This window comes from Balaenoptera borealis (genome assembly GCF_965194805.1).
Source record: "Balaenoptera borealis genome assembly, chromosome: 13".
Lineage (NCBI taxonomy): Eukaryota > Metazoa > Chordata > Mammalia > Artiodactyla > Balaenopteridae > Balaenoptera > Balaenoptera borealis.
Window position 1 is genome coordinate 76523182 of NC_138870.1, and position 14033 is coordinate 76537214.

Below are 14033 nucleotides of genomic sequence, written 5' to 3' on the forward strand. Positions count from 1 at the left end.
GGGCCGTCGGGGGTCTCCTTCAGGCCCCGCTTCTTACTAACAGAACTGTTAAAAGATAAAGAGAGGTTTGTTAAAATTTTTAAGATTTTATTTGAACAAAACTCGCTTCAAATTGGGCAGCATCCAGTCTGGTAGATAGAAAGGAGCTCGAGGAGCTGTGTGAAATGAAAGACTTAAAAGTCTTTTACTGGCAGAAGGGAGCAGGAACGAGGAAAAAGTAGGGAGAGAAGCGGTGGGTTAATGCAAAGTCACTTTCCTTCAGGGGGAGGCAGGGGCCTGTCAGGCAGACGACCCCACTAGTGCTGATGAGGTGGTTCCTGACTGACTGGTTTAAGGTTCCATTTCTGGGAGAACTGGAACTGTAATTAGGTCTCAGTTTGGTGACGGGGGACTTAGCATAAGCACCTCCATTTTGGGACTACGGTTTTTAACAAGATTTTCTCTAAGGTGCCTCGTAAATGGATAGGCTTATCCAGGTTAAAAGTTCTCAGCTGTGGCCACTGTAATTAAAGATTTTCCTGGGTAAGGTTAACCTGCTCGTTCAGCCTTAAAACAAAATTGTATTCACCTGACGCCTCACGTGGGGCCAATCCAGCTAAGTCAGAACCGGACCCACTCTGAACCCAATCCGGTTTTTCAGTCGGACCAGCCCCAGCTCTGGCTGTTTCCTAACGGAGTCTGTAAAAGAAATGCTCAAAGCCTGAAAGCTCCTCAGGCAGAAGCCACGGAGGCTCCGCGAGGGACGGACCCAGCATCTCCTGAGGCGGGAGAGGCAGCGAGCTCAGGGCTCAGCAGGTACCACGTCTGGTTGCTCGTTGCTCCTGGGGCCGTCGGGGGTCTCCTTCAGGCCCCGCTTCTTACTGTTACTAACAGAACTGTTAAAAGATAAACTGAGGCATAGAAAACATTTTAAGAGTTTATTTGAGCAAAAGTCAATTTGAATCGGGCAGCATCTAGTCTAGCAGATAGAAAGGAGCTCCGGGCAGGTGTTCAAAATGAAAGACTTTTGTAGGCAGAAGGGAGGAGCAACGAGGAAAGTAAACTAGGCCAAGAAGCGGTGGGTTAATGCAGTCACTTTCCTTCGGGGGAGGCAGGGGCCTGTCAGGCAGATGACCCCACTAGTGCTGATCAGGTGGTCCCTGACTGACTGGTTTAAGGTTCCATTTCTGGGAGAACTGGAACTGTAATTAGGTCTCAGTTTGGTGACATGGGGCTTAGCATGAGTAACTCCATTTTGGGCTTGTTGTCTTGTTTTAACAATATCTAAAATTGAAATTCTACTTATAAACCAGCTGAGACTAGAATAATATAGAAAGAGTAAATACTTTTCTCCCATGGAAAAAAAATAACGTGTTTTAAGCTTCTTGAAAGTAAAAATGTTGTCTTCTTTATATCCCCACTTATTATGGTGCATTTATATAAATATTTTAATAAATATTTAATAAATTCATGTGTCTGTATTTGACAGGTGAATTAATTAATTTGTTTGTCTTATTACTGAGTTAATTTTCTTTTCATAAACAGTATATGCCTTGAACCAAGTCTTAGTTAATGATTTAATATTAGTCTTAGTAAATCCCTAACTGTAGTCTTAAAGTTATTCATGACTAATCCATTTGGGGTTTTTTGTCACACAGATGAAGGGCAGTATTCACCACTGGGAGCAATGGCTAGAATAGGCAGCAGAAATGGCCAAACCAGGATAGGAGCATCATGTACTACCCAGTACGGAAGAAAAACACTTTTCCCTCTGCAGTCTGTTTCTTAAATGAGATTATTTACTGATGGTAAATATCTAACACCTGAGTTCATTTTAACAAATTGAAAAGAAAAACCAATTCACAATTTCCAAAACTACTTTTTAATCTTATATGTAATACTAGGTTTGTATCTGCTTTAATTTCTGTGGGGAATTGCATAAAAATTGCAGATCTGGTGCCTGCCCTGGAGGAACTTACAGTCTAAAAGTAGGAAGAGAGTAAACAAAAATGAAAGATACTTAGAGGCAAAACCAATTTACACTTTGCTACTTTTAGAGGCTCCAGGGAGAGCAGAAATTTTCATTGCATGCTGCACTCATGACTTTTGAAGAAAAAAATCAGTGCCTTTTTATATGTTGCCAGCTTAGTGGATTCTGTGATGTGAGCTCTAAAGAATGAAATTACGAGGTGAATAACTAAGAACTCACAAGCTTGGAAGAGATTTTCAAAAAGAAAAGAAAAGAGACAGACACAAACATTACATGGTACATTTTTGAGAACCAGGAAATGTACAAATATTGTTCCCCTGGCAACCATTGTGTAGAGTTTGTGAGTTAGCACAGCAGTTTCTCCTGTTTTCATATTGCAGTCAAGAACTTGATTGCTTTCGTTAATGTGATTATTTTTCATTTCTTCTCCTTTTTTTCTTTCCCCTTGTGCTTGTTTTACATCTAGGTCTAAACTCTGGTTGTTGTTCTCAAATTGTCAGAAGTGCAAATTCTTGGACACAAAGTAAACTGAAGCAAAATGAAAAAGCTTTAAATATTCGAATTCCAGAAAGTGAATGTGTTTGTAGAATCAGTTTTTCAAAGGGAGCCCAAAGAGGAGTTTCTGAATAACGAACATTATCCAAATCCTATTTTCTTAAAAAGTAGTTTAAATTATAAGCAGCCTGACTACTGGCACATAAATTATACTGCAAGTAAGCAGAGCTGTATCTGGGGGTAAAATTTAAAAAACACACTGTGCTTTTTGCCATCAATAATGTTGCACAGTTAGTCTAGTTGATATTTCTTCCAAATGAACTATAAGTGAAAGATCACCCATTAACCTCTTCTTGGCTTCACTCACCTCCCTTCAGATTTCTACCTTGGCCTGGCTGTAACCTTTCTTATTACCTTTGGATCCAATGATTCATTAATCTCCCATCATTCCCAATTTAATCAAACCCTATCACTCGTGTTTTGTTTTCCTTTGTTTAACAACTCCGTTGATCTTGTTTTGCAAAGCACTGCTGGAGAAATTCAGGCGAGCTTGCCAGTTGAGTTCTGTGCAATTAGGCCCTTCATGCTGTTCTGCAATCCTCTTATTCATTCATAACTAACTTCCTAAAGCATTTTCTTCAGCAGTTGTTCTAATCCTTTTTTTTTTTTAACATCTTTATTGGAGTATAATTGCTTTACAATGGTGTGTCAGTTTCTGCTTTATAACAAAGTGCATCAATTATACATATACATATGTCCCCATATCTCTTCCCTCTTGCATCTCCCTCCCTCCCACCCTCCCTATCCCACCCCTCTAGGTGGTCACAAAGCACCAAGCTGATCTCCCTGTGCTATGCCGCTGCTTCCCACTAGCTATCTCTTTTACGTTTGGTAGTGTATATACGTCCATGACACTCTCTCACTTTGTGACCATTTTCTTTTCTTTTTATAGATTCCATATATATGTGTTAGCATACGGTATTTGTTTTTCTCTTTCTGACTTACTTCACTCTGTATGACAGACTCTAGGTCCATCCACCTCACTACAAATAACTCAATTTTGTTTCTTTTTATGGCTGAGTAATATTCCATTGTATATATGTGCCACATCTTCTTTATCCATTCATCTGTTGATGGACACTTAGGTTGCTTCCATGTCCTGGCTATTGTAAATAGAGCTGCAGTGAACATTTTGGTACATGACTCTTTCTGAATTATGGTTTTCTCAGGGTATATGGCCAGTAGTGGGATTGCTGGGTTGTATGGTAGTTTTATTTTTAGTTATTTAAGGAGCCTCCATACTGTTCTCCATAGTGGCTGTATCAATTTACATTCCCACAACAGTGCAAGAGTGTTCCCTTTTCTCCACACCCTCTCCAGCATTTATTGTTTGTAGATTTTTTGATGATGGGCATTCTGACTGGTGTGAGATGATATCTCATTGTAGTTTTGATTTGCATTTCTGTAATGATTAATGATGTTGAGCATTCTTTCATGTGTTTGTTGGCAATCTGTATATCTTCTTTGGAGAAATGTCTGTTTAGGTCTTCTGCCCATTTTTGGATTGCGTTGTTTGTTTTTTTGATATTGAGCTGCATGAGTTGCTTGTATGTTTTGGAGATTAATCCTTTGTCAGTTGCTTCATTTGCAAATATTTTTTCCCATTCTGAGGGTTGTCTTTTCGTCTTGTTTATGGTTTCCTTTGCTGTGCAAAAGCTCTGAAGTTTCATTAGATCCCACTTGTTTATTTTTGTTTTTATTTCCATTTCTCTAGGAGGTGGGTCAAAAAGGATCTTGCTGTGATGTATGTCATAGTGTGTTCTGCCAATGTTTTCCTCTAAGAGTTTGATGGTGTCTGGCCTTTCATTTAGGTCTTTAATCCATTTTGAGTTTGTGTATGGTGTTAGGACATGTTCTAATTTCATTCTTTTACATGTAGTTGTCCAGTTTTCCCAGCACCACTTATTGAAGAGGCTGTCTTTTCTTCACTGTATATTCTTGCCTCCTTTATCAAAGATAAGGTGACCATATGTGTGTGGGTTTATCTCTGGGCTTTCTATCCTGTTCTATTGATCTATATTTTTGTTTTTGTGCCAGTACCATCCTGTCTTGATTACTGTAGCTTTATAGTATAGTCTGAAGTCAGGGAGCCTGATTCCTCCAGCTCTGTTTTTCTTTCTTAAGATTGCTTTGGCTATTCGGGGGTCTTTTGTGTTTCCATACAAATTGTGAAATTTTTTGTTCTAGCTCTGTGAAAAATGGCAGTGGTAGTTTCATAGGGATTGCATTGAATCTGTAGATTGCTTTGGGTAGTAGAGCCATTTTCCCAATGTTGATTCTTCCAATCCAAGAACATGGTATATCTCTCCATCTATTTGTATCATCTTTAATTTCTTTTATCAGTGTCTGATAATTTTCTGCATACAGGTCTTTTGTCTCCTTAGGTAGGTTTCTTCCTAGATATTTTATTATTTTTGTTGCAATGGTAAATGGTAGTGTTTTCTTAATTTCCCTTTCAGATTTTTCATCATTAGTGTATAGGAATGCCAGAGATTTCTGTGCATTAATTTTTTATCTTGCTACTTTATCAGATTCATTGATTAGCTCTAGTAGTTTTCTGGTAGCATCTTTAGGATTCTCTATGTATATTATCATGTCATCTGCAAACAGTGAGAGCTTTACTTCTTTTCCAATTTGGATTCCTTTTATTTCTTTTTCTTCTCTGACTGCTGTGGCTAAAACTTCCAGAACTATGTTGAATAATAGTGGTGAGAGTGGGAAACCTTGTCTTGTTCCTGATCTTAGTGGAAATGGTTTCAGTTTTTCACCATTGAGGACGATGGTGGCTGTGGGTTTGTCATACATGGCCTTTATTATGTTAAGGTAAGTTCCCTCTGTGCCTACTTTCTGGAGGGTTTTTATCATAAATGGGTGTTGAATTTTGTCGAAAGCTTTTTCTGCATCGAGATGATCATATGGTTTTTATCCTTCAATTTGTTAATATGGTATATCACATTGATTGATTTGCATATATTGGAGAATCCTTGCATTCCTGGGATAAACCCCACTTGATCATGGTGTATGATCCTTTTAATATGCTGTTGGATTCTGTTTGCTAGTATTTTGTTGAGGATTTTTGCATCTGTGTTCATCAGTGATATTGGCCTGTAGTTTTCTTTTTGTGTGACACCTTTGTCTGCTTTTGGTATCAGGGTGTGATGGTGGCCTTGTAGGATGAGTTTGGGAGTGTTCCTCCCTCTGCTATATGTGGAAGAGTTTGAGAAGGATAGGTGTTAGCTCTTCTCTAAATGTTTGATAGAATTCTCCTGTGAATCTATCTTGTCCTGGGGTTTTGTTTGTTGGAAGATTTTTAATCACAGTTTCAATTTCAGTGCTTGTGATTGGTCTGTTTATATTTTCTATTTCTTCCTGGTTTAGTCTCAGAAGGTTATGCTTTCTAAGAATCTGTCCATTTCTTCCAGGTTGTCCATTTTATTGGCATAGAGTTGCTTGTAGTAATCGCTCCTGATCCTTTGTATTTCTGCACTGTCAGTTGTTACCTCTCCTTTTTCATTTCTAATTCCGTTGATTTGAGTCTTCTCCCTTTTTTTCTTGATGAGTCTGGCTAATGGTTTATCAATTTTGTTTATCTTCTCAAAGAACCAGCTTTTAGTTTTATTGATCTTTGCTATCGTTTCCTTCATTCCTTTTTCATTTATTTCTGATCTGATCTTTATGATTTCTTTTCTTCTGCTAACTTTGGGGTTTTTTGATTCTTCTTTCTCTAATTGCTTTAGGTGTAAGGTCAGGTTGTTTATTTGTGATGTTTCTTGTTTCTTGAGGTAGGATTGTATTGCTCTAAATTTCCCTCTTAGAACTGCTTTTGCTGCATCCCATAGGTTTTGGGTCATCGTGTTTTCATTGTCATTTGTTTCTAAGTATTTTGTGATTTCCTCTTTGATTTTTTCGGTGATCTCTTGGTTATTTAGTAGCGTATTGTTTAGTCTCCATGTGTTTGTATTTTTTACAGATTTTTTCCTGTAATTGATATCTAGTCTCATAGTGTTGTGGTCAGAAAAGATACTTGATACGTTTTCAATTTTCTTAAATTTACCAAGCCTTGATTTGTGACCCAAGATATGATCTATCCTGGAGAACGTTCCATGAGCACTTGAGGAGAAAGTATATTCTGTTGTTTTTGGATGGAATGTGCTATAAATATCAATTAAGTCTATCTTGTTTAATGTGTCATTTAAAGTTTGTGTTTCCTTATTTATTTTCATTTTGGATGATCTGTCCATTGGTGAAAGTGGGGTGTTAAAGCTCCCTACTATTATTGTTACTGTCAATTCTGCCTTTTATGGCTGTTAGCATTTGCCTTATGTATTAAGTTGCTCCTATGTTGGGTGCATAAATATTTACAGTTGTTATATCTTCTTCTTGGATTGATCCCTTCATCATTATGTGTGTCCTTCTTGGTCTCTTGTAATAGTCTTTATTTTAAAGTCTATTTTGTCTGATAATGAGAATTGCTACTCCAGCTTTCTTTTGATTTCCATTTGCATGGAATATCTTTTTCCATCCCCTCACTTTCAGTCTGTATGTTTCCCTAGGTCCAAAGTGGGTCTCTTGTGGACAGCATATATATGGGTGTTGTTTTTGTATCCATTCCGCCAGTCTGTGTCTTTGTTTGTAGCATTTAATCCATTTACATTTAAGGTAGTTATCGATATGTATATTCCTATTACCATTTTCTTAATTGTTTTGTGTTTGTTATTGTAGGTCTTCTCCTTCTCTTGTGTTTCCTGCCTACAGAAGTTCCTTTAGCATTTGTTGTAAATATGGTTTGTTGGTGCTGAATTCTCTTAGCCTTTGCTTGTCTGTAAAGGTTTTAACTTCTCTGTCGAATCTGAATGAGATCCTTGCTGGGTAGAGTAATACTGATTGTAGGTTTTTCCCTTTCATCACTTCAAATATATAATCCCTTCTGGCTTGCGGAGTTTCTACTGAAAGATCAGCTGTTAACCATAAGGGGATTCCCTTTTATGTTATTTGTTGCTTTTCCCTTGCTGCTTTTAATATTTTTCTTTGTATTTAATTTTTGATAGTTTAATTAATATGTGTCTTGGCGTGTTTCTCCTTGGATTTATCCTGTGTGGGACTCTCTGCGCTTCCTGGACTTGATTGACTATTTCCTTTCCCATATTAGGGAATTTTCAGCTATAATCTCTTCAGATATTTTCTCAATCCCTTTCTTTTTCTGTTCTTCTTCTGGGACCCCTATAATTTGAATGTTGGTGCATTTAATATTGTCCCAGAGGTCTCTGAGACTGTCCTCAATTCTTTTCATTCTTTTTTTATATGCTGCTCTGTGGTAGTTATTTCCACTATTTTATTTTCCAGGTCACTTATCCGTTCTTCTGCCTCAATTATTCTGCTATTGATTCCTTCTAGAGAATTCTTAATTTCATTTATTGTGTTGTTCATCATTGTTTGTTTGCTCTTTAGTTCTTCTAGCTCCTTGTTAAAACTTTCTTGTATTTTCTCCATTCTATTTCCAAGATTTTGGATCATCTTTACTCTCATGACTCTGAATTCTTTTTCAGGTAGACTGCCTATTTACTCTTCATTTGTTTGGTCTGGTGGGTTTTTACCATGCTCCTTTATCTGCTGTGTGTTTCTCTGTCTTCTCATTTTGCTTAACTTAACTGTGTTTGGGGTCTCCTTTTCGCAGGCTGCAGGTTCATAGTTCCCGTTGTTTTTGGTGTCTCCTGCCAGTGGGTAAGGTTGGTTAAGTGGGTTGTGTTGGCTTCCTGGTGGAGGGGACTGATGCCTGTGTTCTTGTGGATGAGGCTGGATCTTGTCTTTCTGGTGGGCAGAACTATATCCGGTGGTGTGTTTTCGGGTGTCTGTGACCTAATTATGATTTTAGGCAGCCTCTCTGCTAATGGATTTGGTTGTGTTCCTGTCTTGATAGTTGTTTGGCATAGGGTGTACAGCACTGTAGCTTTCTGGTCACTGAGTGGAGCTGGGTGTTAGCGTTGAGATGGAGATCTCTGGGAGAGCTCTTGCTGATTGATATTATGTGGGTCCGGGAGATCTCTGCTGGTGAAATGTCCTGAACTCGGCTCTCCCACCTCAGAGGCTCAGGCCTGACACCTGGCCGGAGCACCACGACCCTATCAGCCACATGGCAGAGGCATTTTCCATGTGGGCCCCGCAGAAAAACCTCTTAGAACAAGAACCATCTGTTCTCCAGTGGGTCAAGGCACGGAGACAGGAGAGATTTCCAGAGCTGGCTCAGGGTGCAGCTCAGGGAGTCTGGGCGCATCAGAGCTGCCAGGGAAGGCCTGGCATCTGCGCATACCTGGCTCGGCCACGAGGAACCAAGGGATGCCATGCCCAGCCCAGCCTCTATTCCTTTTTCAATTTCCTCCAGCCTCCAACCACACTGTTGTCTTCTTCAGGCTAAGTAAAGACTTTTCCTCTTAACTTGATTGATGGGACCGAACTTAAGGAGTTACTTTCCCAAATCATATTCCCTTTATCTGTTGTAAAAGTTTCCCAAGCTTTCAGCAGATGGCCCCAGCAAAGAAAAAAAAAGGAAGAAAAGAAAGAAAGAAAAAAAAGGGCATATTCAACGTGGAATAATTCAAAGGGCAGGGGTTTTAAGGAAATCTACAAATGTAGGAGCTGCATAGTAACTTAGGGCTAGTAACCTTTAGGCCCAAATGGATAACTGAATAGAACAGTTACTGGGTTTTGAAAGGGGAAGTTCCTGTACATTTGGCCACCTTGAGGAGCAATTAAGTCTAGGAAGGCAGCCAGCTCAGGATGACTCTAAGATGAGAGGGCCAGAACCTAACCCCTCTCTCCTCCCTTGCCAGTTCCTCTCCCTTGTCTACTGATGGGATCCATGGATCAGCTTGCCAATGCGGACGGCAGGGTGAAGTTTGGAGGGAGAAATAGAAATTATCTAGCATAGACTCCAACAAATGCTTTTGTTGTGTCTATTATGTAAAATTATCATTTTAGATTTTATAAAGAATAAATAATTGGTCCTGTCCTCAACTTCTACAGAGTCTCAGAGCCTAGAAGTGAAGATGTATACACCTATAAGTATAAGCCATGTGCATAAGGCATGTAAACAATCATATGTATAAAAATAAAATTCAAGAGAAAGAACAGTGTTATAAAGTAGCTACACATACAGTGCTGTAGCAGTAAAGGCAGGTGAGAGATTACTACTACATGGGAAAAATCACAGAATGTTTTCATGTGACTGGGACTTATAAGGGTGAGGAGAATTTACAAGTATGCAGATAGAGATGTCAGGGGAGCCATTCTTGTCAAAGGGAGCAGCAAGGGCTAAGGCAGTGTGATATGAAAACCAGGATTATGTAAAGAAACAAATAATGGGCAAGAAAGTTGTGAAGTTGGGCAGTCTGCACAGGGAGTTTGTGGTATGGTTGAGAACTCATGCTGATGAAAGCTAACTTTCCCAATGTTTACTATGTAGTATCATCATACTAAATGAATAACATTCGTTAATACTTTTCATGTAACAGATGCATGCAGCAGATACTATTATCCCCATTTCACAAATGAGGAAACTGACTCTTAGGGTGAGGTTAAATAATTTCACCAGTTGCAAAACCAAAAAATAGCTTTCTTTGAGGATTTGATGACAAATAACCTTTTATTAAAGGCAGAAAGAGTGCCCAGCATGTAGCAGATATCTAGTATGTGTTAGTGAGCATTAGCCACCTGAACCGTCTTGACTTTTGACCTGTAAAATTAATCTGACAGCAGTGTTGGGTGATTTAGCAGGAGAGCAGTGCTGAGAGGGAGATAATAGGGGCATTAATGGGGATAGTGATGGCAGGAATAGATGAAATAGGGTGGGTTCGGGAAATACTACTGTGATCAGGTTTATGTAACTTGACAACTGATAAGATGGGAGGCTAGAAAACAAGGGTGAAAAGATAGGACAGCTCCCTAATAAATACGTTTGCTTCCTTCTGTTCCCTTTCTCTGCAGACAGCTTTCTGATCTCCCTAATCACCCCCCACTGGGCCTTTCCTCTCTTTCCTCTTTCTTGTTCCCACCTGGTAAACTAGGATAATTATTAACTGTTTTTTGATTACATTATCTGAAACATCCTTTTAGTTAGTCTCAGTTCAAGTTCTCATTATTAGAGCTTACTTAGAATATTGTAATAATCTTCTGTTTTCTTTATCTCCTATTTCTCTTTCAAAACTTTATCATCTCAACTTTTTTTCAGATTTAAAAAATTTATAATCACTTTCTTTTCCCATTGAAACATTTCAATGGCTCCCAATTAGCTAAAGGATAGGTGAGTAATATACCATACAATAAAATGTTATATTGCTGTTAAAAAAAGATGAGATACATGTTTATATACTTTAATGAAAAGATGTCTACATAAAAAGACCAGTTGTAGAATTATATGTATAATGGGAACCTATTTTTATATTGAAACAACTTACATGCAGTATATATTTTACACCCATTTGTCTATGTATGTATAAAAGTTGGAAGAATATATACCAATTTATTCCTTCTTTAGTATTGAGGTTTTCACTTTTCTGTACATAGTTTTGGGTTTTTAAAAATCCTTTACAGCAAGCTTTATATTATTTCTGTAATTAAAGTTTAAAAAAAGAATAAAACACAAACCCCTTGCCTTGGAATTTAAGGCCCTTTAGACTCTGAGCTTGGGTTATTTTAACCATCTATCCTAACCTCTCACTATGCCTTGGATGTCTTATTCCCTAATTAGCAAATATGTCGGCCATGGGCTGGCATTCCTCTCTTCCTCACTCCTAGCAGCATGGCTAAATTGCTCGTGGCACTTTTTCATATTGAACCTGCATATAGTCATAGAATCTTTATAACTTCAGACATCTACTACCAATTAGTTACGGGGGATGGAAATTTTGCCAACTCAAGTATAATCTGATCAAATTGAACTCTTCAGTGTTTCCTGAGTGCATTCTGTTCTTTCTTAACTCAAGGACTTTGTTAATGTGATTTTTTTCCCAACTAGTAGACACTTAACCCCACTATCTATCTGGCACTGAAATCTGTTCCTTTATGAGGCTTTTCGATTCTCCACATTGGACATAAGCTCTTATTCTTTTCTTCTTTGTAGTCATTTTAAAATTAATTGTATTAATCCATTCACATGTGTGTTTTATATTAAATATTGGGGTATACAGTTCAAGAAGCAATCATGTTTGTTAATGATTCAATGTCTGTCTTACAATACCTTGATAACAATGAATGATCAGTCAGCACTTGTTGAATTGAAATGTGTTTGGATTTGTGTTTAGAACTTCCAAGAAAAAAATTAATATCTAGATGTTTACATCAATCATGCCTATCATTAGTATTTAAAACAAAGCTTATGCAATCTAGGTTTCATAATCAACATCTAGATTTCTTAAATTGCTTCCTATATTGCACCCTTCCATAGTTCTATTACCAATATTTATATCTGAAGAAGTATGATACTACCCATTCTTTAGAAAATTGTTTTAAAACTTTCCACAGTTCCCTGTTGCTGAAGAAAGAACACATTTGTTATTAAAGAGAGGTGGATTTTAGCAAAGCTATAGACTTCTAAGAAATATAACAGCTCTACACAAACTACTTTAAAAAATTCTGTAAGGCAGGAAGAACGACACGGTCTTGAAAAAGAATGAAGGTGAAGATATTTTTATTTCTGAAAATACACATAAGATTATAATTACATTTTGGTGACATTGAGGTGGTGAATGTGTGAACTCTATAAATGTAAGTATTATCCCCAAATTACGTGCATTAAAATAATATGGACAAAAAGCTTTTATGAGAAATTTTACAGTCTCACATGTCATCTCCTCTAGAAAGCTTTTTCCAGCTCCCTCTGGGAAGACAAAATTGTTCTTTGTTACGTTTGTGGTTCTTTGTCCAATTGTGTGTAAAATTTATTGTCTAATGAAATTTTAGAATTTCATTACTTATTCATGGACCTGTTTCTCAACACAGATTACAAGTTCCTTGATTTTAGGAACTGTTTTTGTTTCCTTTACATCTCTGGTACCTACCACAGTGTTTAGCACCTTAAAGGTGCTTTAATAAATAATTGTTGACTCAAAGAATTGAGACTCGCTAGAATTGACCCCTCCAAGTTCCATCCTGCCTTCCAGGTTTAGCTCACATATCTCTCTGTGAAATCTCTACTTCTTTTTCTTCTCTTTCTCCATCCCATGCAGAATTGATTTTTCCCTCTTTTGTGGTACCTTTGTACCTGGACACACTTCTACTACAGTGTGTAACCCACTAAATTCTAATTATTTACAACTCTGTCATTTCTACTGTAGTCTCTGTGGGGACGCAAACTTATTTATGTATCCCCAGATTCTACCGTAACAACTGGTAAATAATGAGTTTGAATAAATAAATGGATGAATGAAAAAAATAACTAAATTGGTTTTTATTTTATACATTTATCACTTAAAATATCTCTTTGAAATAATGGTCTTATATTGTTAATATCTATTCTTTCCTGTTATCATTATCTCTATCCATCATTTATTTATTTATATTTGTCTGTCTATCATTTTTCTGTCTCCATCCTTTTATTTGTTCTCTCTCTTGCTCCTTAAAAGTAGGGAGGGAGTATCTAAGGCATATGGTATGCCTTGAGTGGCTCAGATTCTGGTAGGAATCTAGGGAGCTGCTGTCCTAAAGGCCACATGAGGATACTAAGCACAGAAGAGAGGTCATTCAGTAGACTAGGCCAGAATAAAAACTTCCCACATCACTGAGTTCTCCCATTTTATACAATTGAAAATAATTTACTAGCATATTGAAGCTGGCAGTTATTATACAAATTTATAAAAAGATTACCAATTGAATTGCAGACATAGGAACAATGTAAGTTAATGATATTTTTGGTGATGATGATAACATTGTGAAATATAGAGGTCTTGAGCCACTTGCTTAGAGGTAAATAGCCAGCCAGAGTAGTAAAGTCAGAGATTGTGCCTGTGGATCCCCCCTTGTCCTTTCTTTAATAATGAGATAACCTTATGTCAAAACATAATATCTCTACATAATTCAAGACAAACAGAAGACTCTTGTTGTGGTTTTTGGGTCTCATCATCCAAGTTCATGAATAGTTCAGAGACTGCAAGGTACAGTATGAATATCTTATTTCTTGTCATGATAAAATATGACTATTTACATGTGTCCCTACTTCGTTCTTATGTATCCGTGGTGTTTTGGCTTTTACTCGTAAAGTTGATCACTGCTTCTGTTGGATAAGAATGATCTAATTATCAATTTAAAATGAGAGGGTCTATCTCTGTTCATTTCTGAAATTTAGTGTCCCTTCCCTGGGAGAGGACATGAAGATCTGTCTAGTTATGACAGCGACACTTTCTTGTATAATCCACAAGTCAGTTTGTTTTTCCTGGAGCACTAAACATTTGTTCAAAGAATTGTTGTCAAAGGAGTAGACTTTTTGTCATCAACATGTAAACATAATTTTTTTCATGGA

At 37.5% G+C, this 14033-nt stretch overlaps 1 long non-coding RNA gene across 2 annotated transcripts in view; it reads left to right on the forward strand.

Annotated features, from left to right (window-relative positions):
* LOC309609247 overlaps nucleotides 1–14033 on the forward strand; it is a 376228-nt gene that overhangs the window by 24554 nt on the left and 337641 nt on the right. Inside the window, exon 1 of one of the 2 annotated variants that reach the window (XR_014233339.1) lies at nucleotides 47–795. The exons of the other annotated variant lie outside the window; for it this stretch is intronic. This is a non-coding gene — a long non-coding RNA (uncharacterized lncRNA). Of the gene's footprint in view, nucleotides 1–46; nucleotides 796–14033 lie in introns of those variants that run through there. 2 annotated transcript variants of the gene reach the window in all.